Source organism: Triticum dicoccoides, chromosome 1B (assembly GCF_002162155.2).
Source record: "Triticum dicoccoides isolate Atlit2015 ecotype Zavitan chromosome 1B, WEW_v2.0, whole genome shotgun sequence".
In the NCBI taxonomy this organism is placed as follows: domain Eukaryota; kingdom Viridiplantae; phylum Streptophyta; class Magnoliopsida; order Poales; family Poaceae; genus Triticum; species Triticum dicoccoides.
The window spans coordinates 67842448-67848211 of record NC_041381.1 but is presented as its reverse complement, the minus strand read 5'-3'; the positions used below and the strand labels follow the sequence as shown (position 1 = coordinate 67848211).

Genomic DNA, 5764 nt, shown 5'->3' with positions numbered 1-5764 from the left:
TCTTCTCAAATACGTCGTCGTGGTGCTCCTTGTTGTGGCAGGGTTTCGGGTGAAGACCTTTGTCCTATACAGACTCGACATCGGCGACGCTTAGCGTCGTTCTCCCTCCCGAGGATGTTGTCGCTGAGCCTAGGTGGTTTAGTGCTTAGCGTGTCGTTGTACTCAGTTTATCATATTTTCTCTTTCGGTTGCGTAGTTCCTGCGTGATACAAGGGCTACCTCTCCATCTTGTATCTTTTCACCGTGTACTCTGTTCGGTTGTGGCTTTATATATAAAGCGGGTCGGAAGTTTGTTTTGAGAGTCTTCTATATAGGTAGGCAAGGGCTAGAAGAGAAGAAGGAAAAAAGAGAAGGAATGAAAGAAAAGAAAAGAAAAAGAAATGGAGAAAAGATAAAAAAAATTGTGTGCAAAATATAGTATATATATATTATACTAAAAAGAGTATCCTGTGTTTTGATTGGTCGGGTAGCCTTGCCCACGGATCACGCCTCGTAATTGTCCGATTCTCTTAGATCGAACGGCTGCGGCTGCCCTATCTTTTATCCCCCCTCTCCTTATCCCTTCGCACCCACGCCTAGCGATCGAAGCCGCCGCAAGTCACCGCCGCTAGCCTGGAGGCCTCATGCCGCCACCGCTCGCCCTTTTCTCCGTAGGTCACCCACGCACCAGGGACCCGGGGCCGTTTCCTCCTCACCACCAGGCTGGAGCCTGGAGGAGGCCCGAGGAGGTGACCATGAGGAGCGCGCAGCCGCCGGAGCCATGGGTAGATCCAGCCGGGAGCGTCGGCAACCATCCCTCCTTCCGGCGGCGATGAAGAATTGAAGAGTCTTGAGGAGAATGGGCGCATGGGCCGTGCGCGTCTCCCGCGCTAGGAGCCACCGGTCCTCGTCATCTGCTAGGATCCACGAGGAATCGATCCATATGTAAGCTAGCTTCCACCATAATCCATCCAGCAGGCTGTTTGCTTGTTTGTTTACTAGTGGAAAGACATGATGCGAGGCCGGCGTCGTGGGTACATGCCCGCTGCTAATTGATTCTCCTGCTAATAATAGTAGTATGTGTTCTTGGCCGTGGTGGAGATGTACATACCTGAATACTCGTCATATATCCGTACATACTCGAATACTGTCAAACTGGCACATATACATATATACATACCCGAGTACCTGTGCATTTTTTTTAATTCAGCTAAACAGGTCTACAGAGTCTCAATCTTGGCAAAGGCTTGCTTTGCTCCTTTGCCACTCGGCAAACTCTGACCCGTTAGATTGGGTAGTAGAGATTGTGAAGAGCAACACGAACATCTACTTTACTGACAGGGAATGTAGGTGTAATACGTACATAGTGGTTTTCATGGTAAAGGTTCTAGTAGATGTATGGTCATTTTAGTGTAGTATATCCGAATAATCACTATGAAAATACAGCAGAAGCTCATCTGTTCGTTTCCACTTTAATTATTGTATTTCTCATATCTCAATCTCATCTGCGAGTTTGATATAATCAAATTGGTGATAGCATCACCTTGTACTAAGTACCCATCCTGGTTACTTTTTTATTTAGGTAAATGTAAGATACCATCATCTTTTACCAAGTATTCATCCTGGTTACGTTATGTGCAAAGTAGGTTCTACACTTAATTACAAATTTGTTGAATATGTGGTTTTGCCGCGTGCTTATAGCCTGTACCTTTTGGTTGTACATCTATTTCTGTCTCAAGTTATTTATCTCTTACAGAATGTTTGCGGGGAGCTCGGTTAGTGTCGATGCCTCAAGGGTTTATGCATATCAATTCCATGTTGCTTAAAGCCACTGTAACCATGGCTACTGGTTTTCAGGTATATGTTTATGGAGTCATAACGCGCTTGTTGACAACTCATATCGAATGTTTATATTATTTATAACTTTTTCATGGAATGTCTACTGTTAAAAAACATCTTGCGGGTACTTTAGTTAGGTACTAGAAAGCACATACACACGCACATGCCCAGCACAACCACAAGCATGAAAACAAGGCAAATTTTGGTGTTGTAATTTATGGATACCTCTTGGTTACTTTGTTTCAAAATAAATAATTAAAGTTTGGCTGGCATTTTCACCAATGTAGCACCCAAAAAAATCATCTTTGATGGATTGAATACGACAAAAGTTCTATGTAGTTCGATTGGTAATTGTTCGTTCGTCGTCATATAATTCAACATTTTGCGCTCGGGCTATCTATGTGATATGTCTATGTTATCAACTCTTTATTAATAAAAATAGTACCTATTTTGCCATATCCATGGTCAATTCCTATATTTTTTCCTTGGAAAAAATCCTACATATTCCATAGACCATGTTGCATTTTAGAATTTTGTTCAATGTTCGGCCCCCCTTATGTATAATACCTTGCTCCGCCGTTGCGCCTAACACATGCATGCAGGTGTGGGCATCCCTTTATTAGTCCCACCTGCAGTCTGAATGTGTATCCCTAAGAAAGTGAATGGTCATGATAACCTTCCTGAAGTATGACTATGTGTATCCATTGAAGTAATGTTCATGCAAATCCTATAATTATTGTTGTTAAATAATAATATTCATCATAATATAGGTTGCATCCAAAGTAGTTTTAAAGACTTTAACATATCCAAACCAGCGAAATGTTGCATATGCTACTATTCAGAGTATTCATCTAGAAACTAAGGTTGGTGATATTTAGGTAGGTGCCAAATTTGCACTTGTGTGCATAGATGAACCTATTCTGGATAATGAGGAGTTAGTAAGGTAAGTTTCTGACTGCAAGAGAATTGGTGATGCTTTTGCTTCAGGATACTTAATTGTCCAACCTCCAGCTTTTGTAAGTCGGAGTCTTTTCTTCCATATTCCACAATTATATTTGTGAGCATTTAATCACATAACTGTAAGGTCCATTTTCCTTTTACAGATTCAAAAGAAGCATAATGGAGTTGCAGCTGAACCGTTCTTCGGTTGGATGAAGAAGCAAATGTAATTAGAAGACTTTACTTAGCAATAATTGTAGTTTGCATTGATGGATTGAAAAATGTAACACCATTCATAAGATCTTTTTCTATGGTCGAATTGATGCAAATGCTATGGTGTAATATTCTTCATAGATGAGTTCTCTATAGTAAAATATATATGAATGATATGATGTCTAGCCAATAACATTGGTATGTATTTATTGTAATGCATATGTATCCTACACTCTTGTATATTCATAATAAATACCTTGATATTTTCAATTTGTGAATGTGTTGTGCTTCAATTTCTCTATCATTTTAATGATGCCAAGCATCATAATAAAGTAATTAACTATTTGAGTAGCCACAATGATTTTATTAAATAAATGTATATTCCATAAAATGGTATCTACTTTTGTGGTTAATAATTTTAAAAATACATTAATTATGTTGCCATTCTAATATAGTAGTGTTACTGATGGTGTTACTATAGTTACAAAATGTGTTACCAGTGTTGTCTTATGATATTTGTATATTATGTTACAAGTCGTGTTACTATAATTACAAAAACATGTTACCACAATGTTCTATGTTTACAAAAATATGTTACTATGGGTGTTACTATGGTTACAAAAATGTGTTACCAACGCGTTTGGTAACACAAAATATGCATGTTACTATAACTTAATTGTAACACAATTTTTGATATATGGTAACAATTACTATATGTGACAGTGGACACCACTTAGTAACACGGTCTAATGGAACACATTTGAAAACGTGTTACTATGTAGCCTAGTAACACTGTTTTGGGCCTATAGTAACACAACACTGTGTTACCAAAGCTCTGTCATGTTGTAGTGGGCCAGGGATCGTGCAAGGCGGTCGATCCGATGGCGGGCATCATTCTCGCCGACTCCTTCGCGGCGACCAAGTTGGCCGCTGAGAGTCGGATGCGTGACAGGCGGTGGGGTGGGATATCTCTCCCCGCGAGGCGGAGGAGGAGGCGGGTCGCCTCGTCGTTCCACACCTCGAGGGTGGCCTTCTTCGTTGCGCTCGATGGTGATTCGAGTCCGGCTGCGGCTAGCTGCCGGCTCCTTCTCTTGTCTTGCATGGGCACCGCCCGCAGTCGGCATACACGACATCGAGACATGCTCTCGGCAAGGGGGGCTTCCAGCTCGGACGCCGGCTTCGTGCCGCTCTGCGGCCGCGTCGATTAGCTGTGGGATGCGTCTGGTCATGTAGGGGAGCTCGGTGGCCCCAGTCCGTTTAGCTCATCTACGATCAACTGGGCGGCACGTAGATTCTCGAGGGGCGTGGCGTAGACTGGGCGGTCTCCTCCAAGCATGCTGGCGATGGCCGCTCCGTGTTTCTTGACGATGCCGGCTCGGCTTGGCACTTCTGGAGGCGGCGTGTCGAAGGCGGCGCGGTCGACTTCGCGTTGATGGACTTCAGTGAGGCGTCTCATGGAGGCTATCCTCTGGCCCTTCGCATGGATGGGGGCGGACAGATCGTGCAGCGTTGCCTGCAGGGCATCGCGGGCATTCTCGTCAGAGGTGACGCCGTGGCTGATGACTAGCACTTCGGTGACGGTGCTGCCGCCACTGTCGGCCCGAGGGAGAGGGTCGTCGAAGATTATCACGTTGGTGGGGAAGGCATCGAGCGACGCAGTGTCGGAGTCGACAAGCATTGGATCGGTGGAGCCGACCGACTCCAAGTCCATGGTAGGCTCGCCGGAGACGTGGAGTTGGTCGAGGAGGCTGACGAGGCGGCTCTCGGGGCAGCCCGTGCCCACGTCGGTTGCGGGCTCGTCGGAGATGCGAGCCTCGCCAAGAAGATCGGTGAGGCAGCTCGCTGCGCAGGCGTCGTTGATGCTTTGCAGCGTGTCGGGGCAAGCACCATCGGGCGTGCTGGGCTGACTACGCTCGCTGGGGAGGAAAAGGGTTCCCGTCCAGAGCAGGTCTCCAGACGACGGTGCACCTGGCCCCATGATGGGCGCCAAATGTTGGGTGGTAGGTGCGACATATGCCAACGGATGGCTTATCATTGTGGGAGCCAGTAAGACGTCGCCGGTGCCTGGAAACGGGATAAGGCGAAGACATGCACGCCGGCGGATCTTACCTAGGTTGGGGGCTCTCCGTGGAGATAATACCCCTACTCCTGCTTTGCGGGGTCTCCGCATGATCACTAGAGAGGCTCCTTGAGCTGTTTGGTGGGAGGAGGAAGAAGGGCAAGGCTAGCTCTCTTCTCCCCCAATGGTGGTGTCTAAAACTCTATGAGATCAACCCTTTGCATGGGTGTCCCGGGGGGTTTATATAGGCCTACGCCCCAGGGGTACAATGGTAATCCGGCTAGGCACGGGTCCCAGCCGTCAGTGTCTATGACCGCCGGCTTCTCCTCCATCTGCTGGGGCCCGCCGACTGGTGGGTCCCGCCGGCTGCCGGCCCATTGGTCGACAGGCCGGCCCCACCGCTTGGGGGTCTTGTCGGGGGCTGTTTACTGTTGCCTCGCCTCTGATGACGAGGGCTTTGTCGAGGTAAGCATGGCTACAGTGTCGCCGACTTGCCGGCTCTCACTGTAGCCTTACCTCGTCTTGTCTCCTTAATGGTGCGCGCGCCCCGAGGAGGGGAGAAAGCCGGCTATAGGAAGCCGGCCTGGCCTCAGGCCGGCTGGGGGAGGCCAGGCCGCCTACGGGCGTCTCTCTGATCGAAGGGGCCCGCCGCCTATGAGCCGTACTAGCAGCCTGTCGTGGAGGGCATTATGATCTGCATGGCAACATCGCCATGTCGGACGGGTGATGGCCGTC

At 47.3% G+C, this 5764-nt stretch overlaps 1 long non-coding RNA gene across 2 annotated transcripts; it reads left to right on the top strand.

The window, feature by feature from the left end:
• Positions 1–575: 575 nt before the first annotated feature.
• LOC119319498 lies at positions 576–3240 on the top strand. Of its 2 annotated transcripts, none has more exons than XR_005154503.1 (3): positions 576–924; positions 1736–1836; positions 2701–3240. It is a non-coding gene; the product is annotated as an uncharacterized LOC119319498 (long non-coding RNA). The 2 variants fall into 2 exon arrangements; XR_005154500.1 differs by having other exon boundaries at positions 2697–3240.
• Positions 3241–5764: the final 2524 nt, after the last annotated feature.